This window comes from Marmota marmota, unplaced genomic scaffold (genome assembly GCF_001458135.2).
Source record: "Marmota marmota marmota unplaced genomic scaffold, marMar, whole genome shotgun sequence".
In the NCBI taxonomy this organism is placed as follows: Eukaryota; Metazoa; Chordata; class Mammalia; order Rodentia; family Sciuridae; genus Marmota; species Marmota marmota.
In genome coordinates, this window is record NW_026000245.1 from 1,715,865 (window position 1) to 1,739,525 (window position 23,661).

General features: G+C 35.4%; 1 protein-coding gene across 1 annotated transcript in view; it reads right to left on the reverse strand.

The window, feature by feature from the left end:
• Mei4 (meiotic double-stranded break formation protein 4) overlaps positions 1-19,926 on the reverse strand; it is a 182,207-nt gene extending 162,281 nt beyond the window's left edge. Inside the window, exon 1 of the mRNA XM_015506605.2 lies at positions 19,829-19,926. The gene's annotated coding sequence lies outside the window, so the exon portion shown is untranslated. The remainder of the gene's footprint in view (positions 1-19,828) is intronic.
• Positions 19,927-23,661: the final 3,735 nt, after the last annotated feature.

Genomic DNA, 23,661 nt, shown 5'->3' on the forward strand with positions numbered 1-23,661 from the left:
TATATATATATATATATAATAAATATATAATTTATATATATAAAATCTCCAGAGAAATGAATAAGTGTGTCAAAGAGATATCTGCACTACTATGTTTATTACAGCATCATTCTCAAAAGACAATACATGGACTCAACCTAAGTGCTAGATGCTCATTGACAGATGCATAGTTAGCATTGTATAAAGCTGAGGTATGGAATACTATTAAGCATTAAATTAAAAAAAAATCCTGTCATTTGAAACAAATGGATGAACCTGGAAGGTATGCTAAGTGAAATAAACTGAGACAGAAAGACAAATATTGATGATCTTACTTATATGCAGGATCTAAATAAAGTCAAACACATAGGAAAGAGTAGAACAGAGACTTTCAGGGAGGATGGGGGGAGATGTTAGTTAAAAGGAAATAAGTTTCACTTAGGAAGAGTAAGTTCTAGACAGCTAGATGATGTGGTACATCATGGTGATTACAGTTAATAATAATGTATTATGTATTTGAAAATTGCTAAGGCAGTAGATCTTCAATATTCTCACCACATGCACAAAAATACATATGGTTTCACTACATATATAAAAATTATAAATATGTATATCAAAACACCATGCTATATACTGCAAATATACACAATTTTTGTTTTTTCAATTGTATCTTAATAAACTTTTTATATATTTAGATGTAAATCCATTATCAGATGTATGAAAAATTGGTAAGCAAACAGAAATGAGTTTTAGCTGAAAACTGAAAAAGAAAAATAAAGATGGGTTTGAATGAAGCCTATCACACTACAACAATCATGTTTGTATTATGATAAGAAGCCTAGCCTGCAGCATTTACTTCCTCAATTCTGAGACATCTTCAACTATAAAATGTACCATTAATTCAACACCTTTGGTGGGAAAGAGAATACAATGAGACACTAGCACACTAAACATACTCAGAAATATTAAACTTTTAAAGTGTTTTCAGAATTGAGATAACAGAATCAATGGAATGAGAATTCAGCTTCCTAGTTTTGCGCAACTACCTTCCTTTTCCCAAATTCCACCAAATCCAGTGACTTCAGACATTCCAAAATAAACAAAATTAAGTATGCTCCTTAATCTGAGTGTGTTAAGTGTTCCTTCCACTAATTCAAAACACACCATGGATTTTGGGGGTGTGACAGAAAAACTTTTCAATATGACTAAGTTGTAAGCCACTATCCACTATAGCCTCAATGCCATAAACAATAACTGGCTTGCAGTGGGCACTCTACTAATCTTTGCATGAGTGAATGAGTAAAGGAATAAATGAATGTTTCAATATAAGTCATACAATCACAGGGCTACTTATATAGATAGCTCTTAACCTTTGCACTAATAAGCCTGTGTCAATTACATACCAGAGAAAATGGCATTGGAGGAAGAATCAGTTGGAGGTGGGATTAAATTAATTAACCTATATAATACATGTATCTCTTTTCACTCAGTGACACCTTCTTTCTGGACTACCTATAATGAGCCTATTTCCTCCAAACTTATGCATTTCTATGATAAACCCTTAAACTTGTACCAAAACAATTCTTGAATAAAGAAAATAAAAGAAAGATGACACCTAGCTCATACATAGTTTTAGGTCATAGGTAAAGCTATAAAGCAGAAAGATTTTATATTGTGGGAAACTCACAATAAATACTTGCCTTGCCAGGAAAGCAATGAACTGAAGGATATTGGCTGAGCACTCCTTAAGTCACTGAGATGAATGTGATTAGACAAAGTGTGGGTGTAGGAGGAAGCACCCATGTACAAGGATGGTGAAATACACATTTATCCAAAATCAGTACGGAGGGCAGCAGAGTGCTGGCAATACCAGAACAGTAAGTTATTACAAGATTTTTGAGATAATTAGTTTCAGTAAAGTTTGGACAAGGTCAAACATGTAATTTTTGGATTAGATACAGCTGACAAATTTTCTAATTATTGTTATGGTTTTAGCACTTATCGTACTGTGGAGTACTCAGTAGATTAACATCATGTGAAATTTTACATAAAAGAATCAAGAGTTACTCAAGATTTTAAAATTCTCTACTTTAATTATTAAGGGTGCTTTAAAAGCCTTTCCAGCAAAGAGAATCTATGCATGACAGGAGGCTTGTAAAGATGAAAGGCTTTTTTTCTTTCTGTTCCATTCCCATCAGAACAGGCCATCTATCTTCTTCTTCCTGTTAAAAAGGAGTTAACTAATAATAGATTTTAAGTATCTAGTTTCTTACCACTGCTTTTAAAGTCCCTACCCCTGCCTTTTGGTTCCTCATTACTTCTTTGTTCTGTCATAGGAAATATTTTCTCTGGATTCTGGCAGAATTTCACATGGGAAAAGTGCATCACACACATGCTATAGGTTACAAAAAGTACATTGATTGGGATGAAAAGTCATGTGTATATAGCACAATTAACAATCATCTTCTACTTTATAAATCCTTAAAAGGGATAGGGAGCACACAGTTACTATTAACATGATTAAAAATATTTTCAAAGAACTATACATGTTTCTCTGTTAACATAGTTATTCCACATACTGATATAGACAAATCCTTATCACAAAAACAACATACAACAAATTGCTCACAAGGCATATACAAATGTGTGATGAACTATGTAACTCAAAACCATAAACTTCATGATTCTGTACTCTTTAAGAGGCTACACTCTATGACATGGAAAAAGCTATGTGTCATAATCTGAAGAGGACTATGGGATGAAACTACAAACCAAAAAACAACCAGAAGAAATAAATGAGAGAGGTTCTACCAATAGCAGAGGAGAGAGAGGCAGCTGGCTGTGAGGACCAGTAGGCCAGGGCCTGAGCTTTAAAGGGAATGAGAATAAAGAGGGGAGATCAGGAGGCAGAGTCCCCTGGAAAAACAAATAGCCCTATCCAAAGAAGTTCCATTTTGTAAATAACACAACAGAAAAAGATTTTTTTTCCTAACTACAATTATGTAACACCTACTTAGACAGGAATTCAAGGAAGCATAAGCTACCTCACAGAAACATTTTCTTTAAGGCTCATTTTTAGTTCTGAAAATGTGATGTATTTCTCCTCTGTTTCACTCATTTAGATCTCACCAAGGAGACTACAAATTGCAGAGAGCAACTGACAATGCTTCATGGTTTTTTCCAGGGCTTCATTTTGCAAGTAAATTGAATAGTTCTTTTATCTTCTACTTGGGTCTGCATTTTAAAAAACAAATAGATTAGAGTTCTACTTTCGTTCACCCAAAATACCCTACCAAGAAAGGATTATTTCCAAAAAAATCAAGCACCTCGAGTCTACATACATTCTGGCCATGATTTCCTTCATACATTTGGCCCTTTAAATTCAGCATCACTACTTGTCAAGACAACAAACAGAAAAAATATAGCTATTGTTATGGGTTAACCATCACTCAGGACTGGTCCTCTACAACTGTCTGCTCCTGTCTGGTCTTAGACATATTATTGGACTGGGTCTATGGCTGTGTCTTCTCTTAAATCAGATAATGACAATCTCAACCTACTTTCCCACTGCAGAAGTTTCTCTTCTACAACAAGAATCCATCAATTGACAAGATCCATGCAACCTATCCACCTTGCCCCAATGAGCACCACTACAACCCCTAACTAGTTATGGAATACCAAAGAAAGCTGGAGGCCACTCCAAAGCCACAGCAACATCTAGGGCACCAAAGAGCATCATAAGGTCTGTGAGTACCAGAAGATACCATTCAGAGCAGGAAGTGTCCTAGCTCCTCTCTCCCAAGTGGAACCAGTACTAGACACTACTGAACATAAAACGAATGAGCAATCTTGCAGCCTAAGAACTTATGCCTCCTCTTTTCAGCAAGTGCACCAAATTTTCCAATGTCTATGTTTTACTTTTTTCATCATATTTTACTTTCCTTCCTAAATTTTAGTTCTGCCCTGAGATTAACAATTCAAATAAATTCGTGACAGTGAAGAAGTGGCCTCCTAGTGACTATAGCCAGGCTTAAGCCTTGATTCTCATGAAAGGTATAGGTAGAACAGCAAAGGCATAGGCATCTTATTTTGGTAATGCCATTTGTATTAAATATTCTTAGAAGTTGAGAGAGGTTCCACCAATAGCAGAGGAGAGAGAGGCAGCTGGCTATGAGGACCAATAGGCCAGTATCAATCTATCATATATAATAAGTAGAATACTCAAATGACAGGAACTAGTCTTAGCGGCATCAGTGATTAAGTTCAACTTGAGGGTAGTAAACCAAAGTCATTTGTTTAAGACCACAGGAATTTCTCAAAGTAGTTCATGCTGTAGAAGAAATTCAGACCTTCAAGTCAGCATGGTTTCTATGTCTAAATCTATTAGGCAATTCAATTATTACAAAAAAAGTTGCAAAAGTTGGATTTCATCTCATTATAAATCTTACTAAAACAGAGGAAATAAAAGGGAATCATTAATTTATATATGTAAGTGTCAATTTATCAACAGAAAACTTTTCCCAGATGTTCTATTTGAATTATTTGATTTGTGTCTACAGGGCTAAAATGAAAATGAGTACACTAAGGTGATTAACTAATTTCAGACAAAGATGAGTGGAAAAGAACTGAAAATATAAGTGGTAAACATAAATCTGGAAGGCTATATTAATATTATGTACACAAAAATACACTTTTATGACAAGGAAATATTACCAGAGATGTAAAGGAACATTTCATAATGATAAAAAAAAATCAAATCATCAGTAAAATAAACAATCCTAAATGTGTATGTACATTATGGTAATAACAGCATAAACACATGAAGGAAAAAGTAAAAAAAAAAAAAAAAAACTTAAGGGAGAGAGAGAGAGATAAATCCATACTCATGTGGCTATTGTACTACACTTTGAGTAATTGATAGAGGAAGTAGACCTCAAATGACGATGATAATGACAATGATCATGATGATACAGAAGATTTAAAAAGCACAGGAAACCACATTTCTTTGATTAGCATTTCTAAAACACTACACCTTACAATTGCAGAATGCAAACATATTCTTTTCGAGTTTGCATGGGATGATCAAAATGACAAATGATATGCTGAGACATAATTCTCAATCAATTTCAAAACACTGAAAGGTTACACAGTATATTCTTTAACCACGATGATTAAGATCAGTTATACCTGTGAAACTCATGAAATATTTAAACTAATCAACCCATTTTGAAATATAATTGGTAATTAAATAAATCATCAGTATTATTAGATGATTTTTAACAAAAAAAAAAAAACTAATTTGTCAGAAAGCATGATGATAATGGTGAAAGGGCAACAAACTGCACATGGAGATGCCAAGAAGAGAAAACGTAGAGGTTTCAACATTTGCAAGGCTGCCAGATAAAAGATGGAAGAAAACTGTTCAATATTTCTCCAGAAAGTAGAAATAGAAGTAATACATGAAAATTACAGGGAGACAAATGTTCAGTAAACATAAAATTAAGATATCTTGTGAAAGAAGCTGCCCGACAATGAAATGTGCTATCTTGTAAAGTTATAAAATTCCATTTACTACAGTTACTCAAGCAGAAGCTGAATGATCATTTCTCTGAGATCTTTAATAGGGGCATAAGTAGCTACCCCAATGTATAGCACTCCCATGGGGTCAAATAAAATGGTGCTCAGGCCTTTCAAGTTCCCTCTCCTTGGTCTGTGTTTTAAGGTTCTTCCCCTCAGCGTAACTTCCCTATGTTGATTTGCTAAAAAGTTACTGGCTAATTGAGGACTTTTCTGGGAACTGGAAATAATTCTTTCCCTTCTATTTTCATCTTACTTGCATTTGTTTTCTCAACTGTGTTCATCACAATCTGAAATATACACGTTTTTCTTATTTACTTTGTGATTCCCCCCATTTGAATTTAAACAATTTGAGTGCAATAATTCTTCTGTTCTCATCAATGCTATGCTCTCAAGACACAGCAATTGATCAATAATTACTTGTTAATTAAATTAGCCAATTACTATCATATTTATGTTTTAATAAGCTCTGATCACCAAAAAGTATAAGATGCTTCCCATTTTTTTAACAGAAGAAAATGCACAGCTGGTAAATTTATAAATTGTTCTTTTAATATTTCAATTTCATATATTTACTGGTCAGTTCACTTCCTTGGGCTTCAAGGATTTTCTGACAAAATAGTCATCTATGTGATCTGGAGTGAAAAAGTATTATTCTAAATTATAAAAAGTTAAGATGAAAAAATGAAGTTTATCACTGATTCATTTTCTAATGACTCAAGATTACAGTTTAGTAAGTAAATATTTACAAAAATTTTAAAGTAACAAAAATCATTGAATTTCCTGTTTATGGTCTCACTGTGACCCTTCATCATCTTAATTTTTTTTTCATCATCTTGATTTTTGGTTAACAGTGTTATCTCATATCTCTACCTTTGTATGACAGTGATCATAGTAGTAGATAGTCAGCTGTTTTCAAGTTAATATGGTTTTTAGATCTATTAGACAAAGGGGAATGAGCAGTGCAGAGGAGGTAGATTTTATGTATTTAGGGCCTACCAATGGGAGAATGGGTAGGACCAGAAGAATGCTAGAATCACTACTTCTCTCCCAGCATGACCAAGGTCTAGGAAATCTGCTATCTGCCTAGGTAGAGTTCTCAGAAAAACCTCATTCATCTACCTAAAGGGGAATGTGGGATTATGATTACTGGGGGTGTAGATTGTGTGACATTATCAGACTGATAACTGTTTTGTGGTTTAGTGACATGCACACTGATATAGCTAGTTGACTGGTCTTAATGGAAGGAAACAAGTGAAGTCAGCAGAACATTTAATTTTAACAGGTGATCTGTCTGTTGGCAGGCTGAACAGGGAGGAATTTTCTCAGAGCAAAGTGTCTTTGGATAGACAAAAATGAAAAGATACATTTTCCATATCCAAGAGAGTCAACACTAGACCTATGAATTATTGACACATGCTTTTTTGTTGTTGAATTTTTGCATGTCTACCCAGATCAAATAATGCTGTTAGCAGTTAATGCTGTGTCAAACTGTTTTGAATTTAAATCTGCAGAATCACATTTGGTCAGGATGCCTAAAAAATCCCACAGCTGCTTACTTAAACTTATTTTTAATTTGCTCTAAAATGTATTTTAATCACAAGGGGACTTTCACCAAAATGCTACAAATCCAACATTGCTAAATATCAAAGCATTGCAAATACACTTAGCATGCTAGAAAATGACCAATTAAATGCTTATTTACATTCTTGGAAGAGGGTATACATGTTTTAAAACAATCTGTATGGTGGATGCATGAAAATAAATTTACTTTAGAAAATATATTTTACAAAATATGTTGGAATTAAAATTATTTCATCAGGGGCATCAGAGTTATAAATTCAGTACAAACTTTCATTAGTAATATCAATCATGAATACAAAAGCTGTTGTTTAGTAAACAAATACCATTGTTCAGAAAATGAACACTTGGGTACAGACTTGAACAACTGTTTTTCTAGTTACACAAAAACTGCATTTGGGATTTAAGCTTACTGATTGGTGTCAAGGGAGACATTGTTAAATATAATGGTTAAATGAGGAATTATATGATCCACTGAAGTTCCAAGACTTATTTCTCTCCTCCAAATAAAAAGTAATGTAATGCAAAACTCTATCAGTGTAACAGTACTAGTACTAGTAGTGATACTGACAATTCCTAAGCACTTACTGTGTGCCAAGTAGTATCATAAGTACTTTCCAACCATGTTTTACTTCAGTCTTTTAAGATAATCTTAAGAGATTTTTGCCAGCATATTTTTTTATTTTATGCACAAAGTGAAGTGCAGAGAATGCTTTGAGTCATTCACCTGTATTCAGCCTGCAGGACATACTTCTTGAATTCTGTGGCTTAGTCCCTTTGCTCCCCCATTCAGTTGAGAATATATCTACTTTTACAAACCCTCTTGGGAATGTTGGTGAAAGAGTTAAGAAAGATAAGACAATTTTTACTACCAAGGATCTTAATTTTACTGGAAAGAAAAGATAAAAGCCGATGGTAATCGATTAAGAGCCCAAATCAGTGATGGGTACTAAAACATAAATCAGAGAAGGGAAAATCACTATGTGCTAAAATGGTAAGGAAAGGTTAGGGATAGCTACTGATGCCCTTATTAAAGAAGAGGGTCTGAAGTTCAGCTATGTTGCCACCTGCCCAATGTCACACAATAAACAGTAATGATGAGATCTTAACCTAGGTGTTATGGTTCATTCCAGAATCTTCCTACTGTATCTACTGCCTCAATGCCATATTCAATTGCATGTACTGCAGCTTGTCAGAATCAACCAAGTAAACTAGACTATCAGAAAGGGTAATGGTAATGGCTGCAAATTACACATACAGAGGCCAAAAAGAGAAGACTTAGAGGACTCAACATTTGCAAGGATGCCAGATAAAAGACAGAAGAAAGCTGTTCGATATTTCTCCAGAAAGTAGAACTAGAACCAATATGTGGAAATTACAGAGAGACAAATTTTCAATAAAGAGATAAATAAGATATCTTGTGATAGGAGCTGTCCAACAGTGTAATGTGCTATCTCATAAAGTTATGAAATTCCAATTACTAGATCTACTCAAGCAGAAGCTGAATAGCCATCTGTCTGAGATGAAGACAAATTTCAGCACTGATATGAAAGGTACACAGATAGACCAATGTCTTTTGCAATTCTGAATTGGTGATTACACAAGTACCCAGGCAGTGCTGTGTGGCAATTAAAAGTTCCAGCTGTGAAGTCAAAGAGCTTGGTTAAAATCCAAACTCCATCACTTACACAGTTTGTTTACTTAGCTTCTTTAAGCCTGTTTGCTTATCTGAAAAATGAGGCGAATAACAGAAGGTACCTCATAGGGTTACAGGGAGGATTTTACATAGTACCTGGCACAGAGTAAGAGCTTGCATAGGTTTAAACATTAAGAGTAATAATAAACACCTGAATAGTCAGCTTCTTAGTGTAATCGTTTCTTCATTGCCAGGAATGTGCAAAACAAAAATCATCTGTTAAAGGTTTGATGTTTTAAAAATCATCATTAAAACTAAAGAAAAATCAACACTTTCTTAATTGAAACAACTATTAAAAATTCAGGATCTTTCAGCATGAGAAAGAAAAAATATCTAACAGTCTGCAACTGTGCGTTCCTCTGTGTGTGTGTGTGTGTGTGTGTGTGTACACAAGGTCTCAAGTGCCTGTGCATATGGATATATACAGAGGCACAAATTATCTTTCAAAAGAAGGGCAGCTAGGGGCTGGGGTTGTTGCTCAGTGGTAGAGCACTTACCTGGCATGTGTGAGGCCCTGGGTTCAATCCTCAGCATCACATATAAACAAATAAATTAATTAGTTAAATAAAGGTCCTGGGGCTGCGGTTGTGGCTCAGCGGTAGAGCTCTTGCCTAAGCGAGGTACTGGGTTCAAGCCTCAGCACCACATTAAAAATAAATAAATAAATAAAGGTCCATTGACAACTAAAAAAAAAAAAAAGTAAGGGCAGCTAAATTAGAAAGCCAGTGGCTACTTTTAAATTCATTCTTATTAAATGATTCAACATAGTTCTTTTTGGGGAAAGCATTTTCTGCATATGTGTTTTTATTAACAGAAGATGAAAGATAAATAAATACAGAAAGAAACAGTATACGTTGCATGTTAGAGAATGATCAAGAATTTTAGATTAACTTACCATCACTCTTGTCATTCTGGATAAACCGACACTTTTTCATAAATAACATACTTAGAAATGAATTAAATAATTTTAAAACTTGCTCTTTAGAAAAAGCAGAAAATATCACTGCAAAATAAAAAAATCTTGCTCTTTAGAAAAAGCAGACAATATCACCGCAAAATAAAAAAAATAACTTGTTCTTTAGAAAAAGCAGACAATATCACTGCAATAGTGTGTTCAATGCTTTTTAAAAGTTATGACAGATTAAAGAGAAAAAAATCAAAGCTGTGGGTATAGCTCAGAGGTAGAGTACTTACTTGCTAAATGTGTGAGGTTCTGTGTTCCTCTGTTCAATACCTAGCATTACATACATACACATACACACACACACACACACACACACACACAAACTTTCAAAAGGTAGTTTCTCCATGATACAACAGTATATGTATGGATTTATGTTATGGTTTGAATATAGAATGTCACCCAAAATCTCATGGGTTCTGAAGTGGGACTCTGGGGAAGTGAATGGATCATGAGGGCTCTGACGTCATCAGTAGATTCATCCACTGAGGGTTGAATGGACTACTGGAGACCTAGATGGAGGAAGCAGGTCAGAGGGACAGCATATTGCCTGGTAGGGTTTATCTTCTCTCTGATTCCTTTCTCTCATTGCTTCCCAGCTTCCATGGGATGGGCTGCTTTCCTCCACCATGCCCTTCCACCCTGATGTTCTACCCTACCCAAGGTCCAAAGAAACAGAACCAGCTGACCATAGACTCAAACTTCTGAAACCATGGGCCAAATAAACTTTAAGCTTCTTATTATGTATTTTAGTTAAAGCAATGTAAAACTAACATAATTTATATCCATTATCATATATGAGTGTCCCAGTAATCTTCTGATATAACTATTATTATCTATCTTGTTTGTTGATATGCAAATAAAAAGTAACTTGCCCCAAGTCACACAGTAGGAAATGAAGTTATAATATAACTCCAAAGCCTCTAATCTTTCTAAATTGTCTGCCAAATGAATACACTAAATTAGTACTTTGGAACACAGATAAACCATTTTAATATACTTCAAGTAAAATAAAATTTATTTAACACTAAAACTATGTTGGTTAATTGTCACAGACTTCTAAGAGCTTGATATCAGAAGGAATGATCAATTCTGTCACACAAAGATAGAACCAGAAGTCCAGCCTAGTCTGCAAAAACATGAACAATATTGAAAATTTGATTACCTAATAGTCAACTCTTAGAAATTCCCTCTAGAAACTCTATAACTTCTGCCTCTTAATTCCAATTCCAACCTTGAAAGCAAAACAGTACAAAGTTCACTTTCCCAAATCATTCTCCAAGGATCTGAAGTGAGCAATCAAGCTTTCCCTTTAAAAAATTACCTATATCCATTTCTCATAATAGCAAAATCTTAAGGCTCCTTTTCATTGTGTCAGCTTTCTCTGATGAATCTCTAATTTAGTTAAAATCCTCTCTAGTGATCACCAGCACCAAACTCTAATTAAGTGCTGACTATACTCAATGAAGGCCTAGTAGGTCATGCAGGCATCCAAAGACATCAGCAGGGAGGAGAAAGTTTGCAAGTCTCCCTAGAGTAGTAATAAGCATGGTGAGCACCAAGGGAAAGACCACAAGCGTTTATTGGACACTTCTGAAGATAGGACACATTATTTTCACTGGACATTCATTCCTTCCTTTAATAATTCCATGATACAGAATTCAGCATCTCTGTTTAGAGCTAAGTAAAATGAAGTTCAGAAACAAGAACTTTGTTAGAGCCATCCAGTTAACAAGCTTTTACCATTTATCTTTCTGCACATATTCTTTCCACAGTATAGTTCCTAGGCTAGAAAACAGAAAATGAGTGTAGCCTGAATAGGACGGGGCCTCCCTTAACCGCCCTGTAGTTCTCTTGCACCTGCCTTGATGATCTTTTCAGTTTTCCATTACAAAAATGCATGCATGCACAGAAGTGCACATGCACACAAAGGCATGTTAACTCCAAAAAACACTTATAAAGGATGTTTCCCCCCTTAAGACTCTCCAGTGAGACAGAAGAGAATAATACTGAAATATGAGTTGACCCTAAAAAACCAATCAAATATTATCCTGAATATGTATTAAAAAGACAAATGAGCACAGGGACTAAGAAAATAGTTCAGGATCCAAGCTTCCTAGCTCTGCTCCTCATAAGTTGTGTGACAATGGACAGATATTATTCAACCTCTGTGTTTCATTTTGTAAAATGGGAATCAAAATAATTCCTCATTTACAAAGCTGCTGAGGAGACAAAATTAGCTGACATGTGATCCCTGTGAACTCAGATAAGCACATAATAATCACTCATTGCAATGCTGGATCCACTTGGGATTAGTACATGGCCATAATTCAGTCCTAGGCTTAAAGCCTCCAAAGCCTGTGCCTGCACAATAGCCTGAGTACACACCTATTTGGAAAAGAGACAAGTGTGGATCGGTGCAAACAAGAGGAGGAAGAACTTCTGAAGTGGACATGAAGTTCCAAAAGAAGAGAACTCAGAGATGTAGAGAGAACAAAAAAGCACTTTAAATGGGGTTGATAGAGTTGACAGTGGATAGAACCATACATATTTATAGGAATATGAATGGTCTTAATAACCAAAGAAAATGGTATTTTAGGGAATCAAGGAAATGGTATAAGGAAGCTGTGGTCTTGAATGTCAGTTAGAGAAGTCTGAACTTCCTGCAGTGAACAGCTGGAAGTCAGTGCAACCTTCAGAGTAGATGAGTGAAATAGTACAAATGGTGTTTCAAGAACAATATTATAGCTACAGGACATGCCTATAATCCTAGCTACTCAGGAAGCTAAGGAAACAAGACCACAAGTGTGAGGCCAGACTGGATAAATCAATAAGACTTATCTCAAAAGAATAAAAGGACTGCTAGGGTCATAAGTCAGTGGTAGAGTGCCTGTGGGTTCAATCCCCAGCTCTCCCTACCCTCCATAAAAAGAGTATTATGCTGAGTAGGAAGGAGCTAGGAGACTATTAAAACCAGAGAGTAAAGGACTGGAAGAAGAACCAAACACTCAAAGCATGCACAAATAAGATAGAAGATCTAAACGCTGTCTAAAATAACAGTGCTTGAAGCCAGACAGAGCAAGTGACAGAGCAAGTGAGGGAAGGCTCAAATGTGAATCTAATATTAGGTCAGTGAAGTAATGGACCCCTGTCAGAAACATTAACTAAAATTACTGGAAAGTACAAAATAATGCTTGATAAAATATTTACTCAGACCACTTGAACCATTCTTTGAAGTTGTTTCCTTAATTTCCTTAATTCTTTACTGAACCCTAGCTTTATATCAATGAATGATAAAAATGAAGTTAAACACATTAATAATTAAAGAATTTGGCTCCTATTCAAGTAGCTTAAATCAGTATCTTGGTTCAGTGATTTTTTGCAGTAGCCATCTTTTTGGAAAAAATTAGGGAACTGGAAAGTTGTCAACAATTTACCTCTACAGATATTTACAGCAGAAATTGAGTTTTAAACTATTCCCAGAGTCTTTGAGCTAAAACAATTGCTTCATTTGCTATCTACAATTATGCTGTAGTTAGTTGTATTTACACAGCATTTTTGATAAAAATCTTATGGTTTTTAGGAAACTGGTTTTGATGAAGAGAGTTTACTAGAAATGTAACTTTTAAATTGTTTGTTACATTATTAAAATAATGCTTAGTTATCAAATAAATAGATGGACTGAGGATAAATGGAAATTTTTTAAAAAGCTGAATTTTTAAGACAAACTATCTTTATGATAGTGGATTATTTAGGAGGCATAAGAAAAATTAAGTTTTTAGGAAGTGGCAACTTCCTGAGAACTAGGTATAGGTATTTTTTGCACTATTATAAAAAGGAAGATTATTAGAAAAAATGTTCTGTTAGTAAATGTTTAGTAGCACTTGGTAGTTGTACCAGACATTGGAGATATGGATGCCTCCTTGGGGAGTTGGGGAGTGGAATAAGAAAATAAATAAAATACAAACTAATGCTTGAACAATAAAACAGTGAAACTTTAAATAAGTATGTAAGTAGTTCAGAAGAGAAAAAAAAAGTAGCTTTTTCCTACCATTGTTCTAAGAAAAAGAAAAGGATCATAACAGCTATTATAAAGCCCATTTGGGGGATAGAAGAATTTTAAGTATGTTTTGTTTTATTTTGTTTTTTTAATCTTGCAAGAGACAGATATTCACAAAAAATGGAAGACCCAGGAGAAGAAGCAATCAATAAGCAGTCTCTGAAATGTATTTTCTAACAATCAGATTAAAGATTTAAAAAGACACATCTCTCTCCAACAATCAAAATTACTTTTTAATGGGTTGTTTTTATTCTCCTATTCATTCAGATTAAACTAAAGCACACATTAAATACAAGAGGATTTATTTTCCAGAGTTCTGCCATGGCGAAAGTAATCTAATCAAAGATAACATGGGGGGAATGAGCTCACTGAATAAGTCAAAAGGAAGAATTAAAGAAACTGACAGATATTTGGGAGCCGTGTTAAAAAATAAATTGGACATGTTAAAAAATAAATTGAACTTTCATTATAAAAATTGACTTAAATTAATGGTATACTTAAGAGCCTACTTCAGAACATTTCCTTAAAGACAATTTGATTATCAACCAAATAAAAACCAATCTGCATTTCAATATATTTTGTTATAACCTAGAATAATGTCAAGAAAATATTAAAACATACCAAGATACTAAAAATCTAGCAGTTTCTGTGTCTCCTATTTATATATGAAACCTAAATAAAGTTCGGCAAAATATTTTAAACAGTGTTAAAGTAATAAAGTAATAAAAGGATGTTGTGATATTTTGAGGAACAACAAAAATGGGATTGTAGTCTCATCTTTCTAAAGAGGATCTGCAATTTGGAAGCTATTTCACCCCCTTGATAGAAAGTCTTTAAATATAGGCAAGTCCAGTAAAAGAAAAAATTAAGTGGTCATCAAAGGCAATTGTTCATATATATGATGCTTGAACACACAAAGGTGGGGAGTCATAGAGAAGCATAATCACATTCTCCATACACTTTCAAACAAAGGAGGAAGAGACGTGGTTTCTTCTCATGTTCATCCTTCCAGGTGAAGTTACCATGTCCAAGTTCAATTCAGCCATGATCAGACAAGACTTGGAATGAGATTTTTGTTCTAGGCACCTCACTTTTAAGCAGATAGATGATAAAGAAACTAAAGGGCTTACTGACTGAAGAACAGATGAAATAGTAATTAAACTTTTTCCATGATGCCCCTATGAACAGGACAAAAACTATGATACTCTTATCAGTCAGATGTGTCTAAAGATATGTGATAGATCTTTATCAGTAGCTAGTTCCTTATCATAGAAGGTGTTTAAGTATAGTGGGTTATGACAAAATGAGGCAGAGTGTCCTCAATTTCTGGTTAGGGGTTAAATGACTCACCTTCCAGGACCTATGATTGAAACAAACAGAAGCCACAATCCCTGACTTCAATGAAATTAAAAGTTACTTGGTGATACACAATAATAGGCATCTTTGAAAAAGTGTTAAGAATACTATGACCATCAGAGTCCAGTTAGAAAGCTGATGGTACCTCAATTTGGGTGAGTTTATTAAGAGACTAAGTGTGGGCAATCTAAGTGGGTTACAAAAGTATCCAGGAGCTTTATTTAATAGCAGCATTGGGAAAGGGGCATCCATTAGTTCTCCTAGACCTAAAGGCAGGAAAAGAGAGATCAGTTACCAGATGAGGGAAAGAGAAAACAGTGAGGGCTGGGGTTGTGGCTCAGCAGTAGAGCGCTCGCCTAGCACATGTGAGGCCCTGGGTTCAATCCTTAGTACCACATAAAAATAAATAAATAAAGGTTAAAAAAAGAGAGAGAGAGAGAATACAGTGAGCTGTGACTATTGTCCTTGGAACTGTGAAAGGGAAAAGGGAAATGCAGGATGGCCAGAGAGTATATGGAAGAAGAGTATATGGAGAGACAAGAGGAAAATGTGTAGCACAAATGTTAACAAAACTTCACAAAACTGAAGACAAACAATGAAAGCTGCAGACTGAGATCAATTCTCTCTCAACAATCTTCCAAGTGATGCAATATACATTTCTACTGATGAGGAATCACAGGACCTATTGTTTCTCACTATCATTTTAGAGTACCATCTCTTCTACACTGTTAGGCATCATGGCTGTATGTTTCTTTGAACTAGTTCTCAAATGCAATATTTACTCTACTCACAAAGTACATGTCACAGAATCTGAACTCTAAATACAGAACCATCTATACTATCTTAGGTAATTTTCCCATATATCCTTGCTACTCTTTCTTTTATTCAACAGAGGTGCTTAGTTAACTTCTGTCAGGCACTGTGTTAGACACGAGGATATAAAATTCAACAAGACAAGTCCCAACTCTGCTTTCATGGAGCTTTTAGCTATCAATCATTCAAATCTATAAATATTTCCTGTTCACTAAGGAATCTCAGAGGTGCTATAAATCAGAGGTTGGCAAACTATGGCTCACAGGTCAATTCTAGGTGACCTGCTTCTATAAACCATGCTTTATTGAAACAGCCATGACCATTCATTTATGTATCACTGTTTCTGTACCACTACATTGTTGAATAGCTGCAACAGAATAGTATCACCGGAAAAGCCTGAAATATTTACTTTCTAGCACTGTATTGAAAAAAAATTGCCAACCCTTGCTCTAAATAAAATCTAGTTCTTTAAGGATGAGATTTTCAAAGACAGAACATCCCTAGGTGCCCTAGTTACAAACCATACCATGAGGAGAATTGGCTCCCTGCATGGTTCTATCTCTAGTGTTATTTTGTTTTAGTATTTTATTGTTAGAGCAGGTAACAAAGATTCGGCTAATATCTCCTATTAACAGCTTATTCTCTTCCAATGATATCAATGTTGTCTTATATCTAGACTTGACTAATCAGAGTTCTTCTATATCATAGAAGATCCTTTTTTTATGAATCAAAGCAAACAAATTTTGACAGAGGTGATTTTAGACTATCTTTTAAATTGAACAATAAAATTGATTGTAAAGCACTTAGCCAACACTCTAGTGCTATCTAAATGCAAAATCATAGCAGCAATAGAACCTTTCCTTCCCTGGAAATACATGAGTGGATACTTATTCCCCAATCAATTGACCCAGACAGCATTAAGTTTAAACTGAAAGAAAAAGAAAAAGAAAAAAAAAAGAAAAACCAGCTTTCATTATCTGGTACCAAAAATTCCTAATAAGAAGTAATAGATCTTATGCTTGTTGTGGTTCCTCCAAAAGATATTAAGAGCCTAAGTCTGAGGTGGCTGTGGTTGACCATCAATTTGCCATTCCCAAAACCCTTTTCTTCCCTAACAGGAATCAATGTAGCATGAATAAAATTAAACGGCACTTAGTGCACATTGAGTCGCCTTAGTGCAGCAATAAGGCTTGAGAAAGATCCTGCAAAACCTTGCTTCCTGACAGTTTTCCCATACTACCCTGCAATCACCTGACAAAATATATTCCAAATGCTCAGGAGGTAAGAAATTAAGTAGAGAATCAGGAATGGGATGATAATAGGGAAGGAGATTGTGGCATGAGGGAGATACAGTTGACTTGGTAAAAAAAGAGATCTCTTTTAGATATCAGCTGTGTACATTCTATCCTTGCAAACACCATCCTATACCCTCAGGTAATGTCAGTTCCTTCTGATATAGGTTCCCTCAGCATTCCATATTCTTTCATATCAGTTAACACAAATAAAACTGGATAACTCCTTACTTAACAGTTGTTTAATATCTACATCACTCAGTGGTAAATGAACTCCACTGATCCCATTATACCTGTTTTGAGCAGAAATCCCTATGGCCAGCACATGATGAGTACTGAAAATGTGTTAAGTGATTGTCATAAAGAATCCACGGACAGAGGAGCAAGCTAGATCCTTCACACTCTGCTGGCACATAAGAAAGCTACTTGTTATTCTGAGATATGCTTGAAAATAGTAGCCAATATCTTTCTGTCCTAATATACCACAAGCAGTGTTCTAAGAATCTGAACTAAGTGCAAACCAAACCCTTGTCTCATCTCCATTAATGATCTCCTCTCTGCTCTTTCAACCTCCTCTTCTGTACTGACTTCTACCTTTCAACAGACAATCATGCTCCGGATGTTTCCAGCTTTAAGAAAGAAAAAAGAAAAGAACTCTCTGATACCCCCACCTGACCTAGCTGTTCTTACCAAGGTCACAGGTGACATCACAACCACCAAGTCACTGTTATTCTCTCTGCAGCTTCTGAACCTGACAACTACTCCTTATTTTTGAAACACTTTGCTCTGACTTTAGTGCCATTATTTCCAATCATCTCCCTACATCTAAAAATGTATCTATTTTTTCCTCAAACCATTCCCACCTCTAGAGTTTATGATTATTCAGCCTTCCAACTGATCTCTCAGCTTTCTTTAGTCCATTCTCCACAATACAGCCATCAATAATGCTTCAAAATGACTTGACTTAATTTAACTGGCTCTGTTAAATAGTGACTCTGACCTTCAGCTTCAAGCATATTTATGCAGCAGAATTTAGTGTATACATAAAGCACACATCCTATTAAATAGAGAAAATATTCCCTCTGATCTTATATACTGGACTGCTAACTTCTTGTATATACTACAACATGCATAAGGTAACACTTTCTAAGTTGTTTTGTTTATTACTGGAAACTGAACTTAGTGTTTTATCACTAAGCCAAATGCCCAGGCTAGCTACTTACTTACTTGCTTACTTGCTTACTTACTTACTTACTTACTTACTTATTTATAAGACATGGTCTTGCTGAGTTGCCCAGGATGGCCTTAAACTAACAATCCTTTTGTCTCAGCATCCCAAGTCACTGGATTACATGTGTGCACCACCATGACCATCTAATTTTCCAAGTTTTAACAAGGCTTCTGAAATACGGTCTTTGAAAAGTTGAATCCAAATACTGGTATTCTAACTGTCATTCATGAAAAAAAGAAAAAAGCATACTTAGAATCATCAATGTGTGCTTCTAACCTTCATTCCCAAATTTTACATCTGAATTGTCATATGTAGTCCATTGTCCCACACTGAAAAAGATCTAGATGAAAGTTATCCAAGTTATCCACGGTTTAAATTGTGTTTGATCTAAAACCCTTCTACAAGGTAATAATTTTCTCGAATAAAAATAAGAGGTTGAGTGACTAGCAACTCACAAATCTCAGCCAACTCTCCCTATAGTCACATGATACCTTATAAATCTCCTGATTTTAAGTGGGGAAAAAAGTAATAAAACAAGGCCAAGAATGTGATCAATGTATGTGTAATTAACTTGATACAAATGCTGCTACTGAAAAATATATCCTGTGCACAGAGTCCACATTACTGTTTTTTTTTCCCACCTCAGGCATATATATATTTTTAATTTTCTATGGTTTCTAGTGGAATTCAAGACCAAAATATGTTTCTGAAATTCCAGACTATTAAGTTATTACGTTATTATTCAAAGCCTTGACTAACTGAACTCAAGCTACTTCTCCACACACTTCCTGCCGCTTTGGACAACTCCAGACACAACAGAACTTAATACGTGGCTTTACTCTATTTCCCCCTTAATTCGTAATTACCCAACTTCTGACCCTATTTCTCAAGTATCTGGTACTTATCCTTCCTTAAATTACCATCACCTCTAGGAATTCTCTCTGTGGCCCTCCTTGTGCCACATCATTTTATCTGATCTTCCTTATAATATTTCACCCTTTCTTTACCTTGAAAGTGTCTTGTTTTCCATCTACATATTTATTCATAGCCAACACAAGCCTGTAAGGTCCTTGATGGAAGACACCCTGTCAGTCCCACGTTTGACACGCACAGGACTTTGACAGAGCTCCTCCAGCTCTCTGGAAGATCTGATCAATGAATGATTTGCCAGCCTCACCCACGGCCTCTCCTGCTTCTCTGGGAAGCCTCAGGGACCATTTTGGCGGTCAAGCCAGGCCTGCACAAGTTCAGAGGATGGTACTTAAACAAGAAATCCACACACCTGTAGGCTGATGTTTCCGGGGATCCAGCACAGATGCAACTTCCTGGTCAATATAAATGCCCTAACCACGTGCTGGGCTTCACCACTGCGAAGGTCCCGCCCCGGGGCACGTGAGAGGCAGGCGCCGCCCAGAGGACGGGAAGGAGCAGCTTCCGGGCGGTGAGGCTTCCGGGCGGTGAGGCCCCCGGGCAGCTGCACAGGGCCCGCCCTCCTATCTTGGGCTCCCAGGGGCATAGGTGCTCTTGGACGGCGAGGAAGGTCTGGGGGAAACCCTCAATGCTACAGCCCCACAGAAATCCGGCGGGAATCAGTGGGCGCTGGAACCCTGAAGTGACAACAGCTGGCCAGCACCCACTGCTTGGTCTGGGAGAGGGGGGGAGTCCCTGAGACCACAAGTCCCAGAAGCCCCTGCGAGCCCCTGGGACGACCGGCCGTGAGCAGGTTGGCTAAGTCCCAGGACAAACCAGAGAGCCAAGAGAGGGAGCTAGGGACACCTGACCTTCCTAAGCGGGGAGCCCCCTTGAGCTTGCTTTCCTGAAGGTGAGCCTGAGCCCTTGAAGAAAAGAAAACACATCCTTGGAGAGACGTCTCACGGAAAGACTCCCCTTGAAGCCTCAGTTCTAATGTGGGCAGGGCCATTGGAAGACTGATGAGAACTGTAAAACAATTTTTTTTTTTTCCAAAAGTGAAACTAAGTTTTTGTTTCTTGGAGGAAAGTGTGCCTATTATAACATGATGTTTCTCATAATTTTGCCTTTCATGTTATAATTTAATCAATATTCTTAGTCATGTTTTGCTTTACCTCCTTCCAAAATTCCTTTATAGATTAGAATGCCAAACTAGATTCTAAACATCCTGGAAACAGTCTTTGAACTCTTCACTATTACATACAGTGTTTAGTTACTATTGTATAGAAGTCTCAACACATACTTACAGAACAAAATATTGAGTATTTCTAAATAAGAATCTGTTCGGCTTATTTTCCTAAATGGAAAGATCTTTATTAGACATCCAATTACATGCAATTGGTCATTGTAAATTTCTTGAAAATATTAAGCATCATTGCTCTAATCATCTGCGCATTTTAAAAAGTCACTGTTTTTAAGTCTATTGTAATTTGTTTAATATAGCATTCTTCATTAATCCTGCAGAGATAAATTTCAGGTAAACAAAATTGACTTATCTTGAATTCCAAATTACCGAACATTAAATTAATGGTTTACTGAGAAATAAAAACATGTAAAATTGGATATAAAATCCAATCATCATAATTCATCTCTTACAGAGATAATCAAGAGTCAAGTAGGGGAAATGTTACAGTTACCATGTATTGCTGCAAATGTGAAATTCGATTTTAACTCCTTCTATTCATTCATAAAATGAATTGAATTGAAATCCTGTTCTGTGGCAGGCACTGGGTGAGGCATGATATTGCCTTATACAAATGCAAAGTCTGGCAATTAAAACAAATGAGTAAAAAAACATTGAAATGTATTGCAATCACTGAAATCCCGTGTGAAAACTGCAGATTCAATTTCAACAAACTCTTATTCTTTCTCCTCAAGACTTAGCTAGGTATCTGCTAAGCTAAGTAAAAATAACAGTTTTGTTTGTGCTTCTAAAGATGAAGTGGTATTGTAGTTTAGAATGTTCCCCAAAGGTTCACATGTTGAAGGATTAGTTCCAGTTTGTGGTGCTATGGGGAGGTGGTGGAAATTTTAGGAGGCTGGGCCTAGTTGGAATAAGTGGGACATAGGAGGCATAATTTTGAAGACACATTTTGTCCATGGACCTTCAATCTGGCTATCTTCCTCTTTGCTTCCAGTCATCTCTCTGCCATGATGTTCTGCCTCACCCAGGGTCCAAAGTAATGGGGACCAAGTGGCCATGGAGTAAAACCTATGAAACTGTGAACCAAAATAAGGCTTTTCTCCTTTATGTTGATTTTCTCAGATTGTCACAGTGACCAAAGGCAGATTAATACAAGTTGTTATGGATTTTACAAAAATATACAGTAGAAAATAACTGAAGAAAAATTTAAAAGTTTTTGCTTCACTCATTCCTAGTAAAATAAATAAGTAATCAATGTATGCTGAGTAAATAAATAGATTTCAGATATCTTAACATTAAATTTTGTCCTTTCACAAACTACTTTTCTAAAAAAGCTGTAGTTCATCTGTCTGAGCTATGGCACAAATCACCTTTCAAAAGGAATTTATTAAGAACAGAGGAAGGTGAAAATGTACAAAGGTACATTTAACAGCTTTTCTACTTCCTGACGTTCATCACATTTAAATGCAGAAAATTTGAATGGGGCTTGCATAGGTTTGCAGAATACAATTCTTAGAAAATCATAATTCTTCAGTGTAACATTTTCAGGAAAATTCATTAATTGACAGTCTGTAATAAGTAGAGAAAATTTAATGATACTATGTATGAATTTTCAGAGTTCATACAAAGGCAAAAAAGAAAATAATTTACCCCTGTGCAAAATATAAAAGTTACAAAAGTGAATAGTAATTTATTATTAGCCAGCTTAATGTAAACCAAAAATAAGCAAATTGATAAAATGAGTTAAAAAATGTAATCAAGAAAAAAACCAATTCTAAGATGGTTAATTTAATTATGAATACCAGAAAAAAATGTCAAATTGGGGTATGAATTTTTTAGAGTTTAAAAATAACTTGTAAAAAACAATTTGCATTATTTTATAATACAAAATCATGAAAATAGTAGCCGGATATTCTGTGAAAGACCAAGATGTATCATCAATAATTCTAGGCTCACACAGGAGAAAATTACTGACTCTTTGTTCAATTCACAAAATATTTATTATTTTAGGTACTACACATAAATAATAAAGCCCCTGACCTCAGTGATCCAATAGCTTAGAAAGAAAGCCAAATTTCACCATCAGATGTCATAATAAAAACTAGAAAAAAAATGAATGCACTTACTATGTCAGGTTATCATGTATTGTTTAATCCTCACAAAATACATAAGGGGCAAGTACTATTTTAATCTTTATTTGACATTGAGAAACCTAGTCAAATCTATTCATCCAATGACACTAAACCTGTTGATGTTGAGCTAGGACTTCCACCCTACATTGCCTTTCCTCCAAAGTGCCCAAACTTCACTCCTTCACTCTAGCATCCAGGAAGCCAGCTGTTTCTTTAGCTGTTGCCCTTTAATTCAGTGTCACAAGCTCTCTATTTAGGGTGTTTTATTCACTAATGTCTTAACATCTTTGATGAAATCTGAGATACCTAGCTCTACAATTCTTCTACCTGATACATTTTGCCCCTCCTTTTACTTCATATTCACATTAGCCATCGCTATTTTATTGGCCATATTTTCTTCAAATTGCTCTTCAACAAATTACAACATCATTAGAATTAACATTATTCCACAGAATATTGAATATCATCAATAATTCAATTGCTGTTAACAAAAAATTTAATTTATACTGTCATTTATGTGATTGTTAACATATTACAGATTACACTTTTGGAAATTTTTCTTATGTTGTCAATATTACTAGTATCTTTGCTTTAAAAAGAGCAAAATCCATAAAAGTTTTCAAGCGTTTAATAAAATGTAGGAAGAAAACATGAAGTGTATGTTTTAACGTTCTTAATTTTTAAGCTTAATACTTAGAATTGTTGAATAGTGGAAAGATTTAGAAGATGACTAAAGTCAGGCACAGTGACACATGCATATAGTTCCAGCCTCTTGGGAGACTAAGGCTGAAGGACTGTGCATTTGCAATCATCCTAGGTAACTTAGCAAGACTCTGTCTCAAAAAAACAAACAAAAATGTCAAGAAAAAC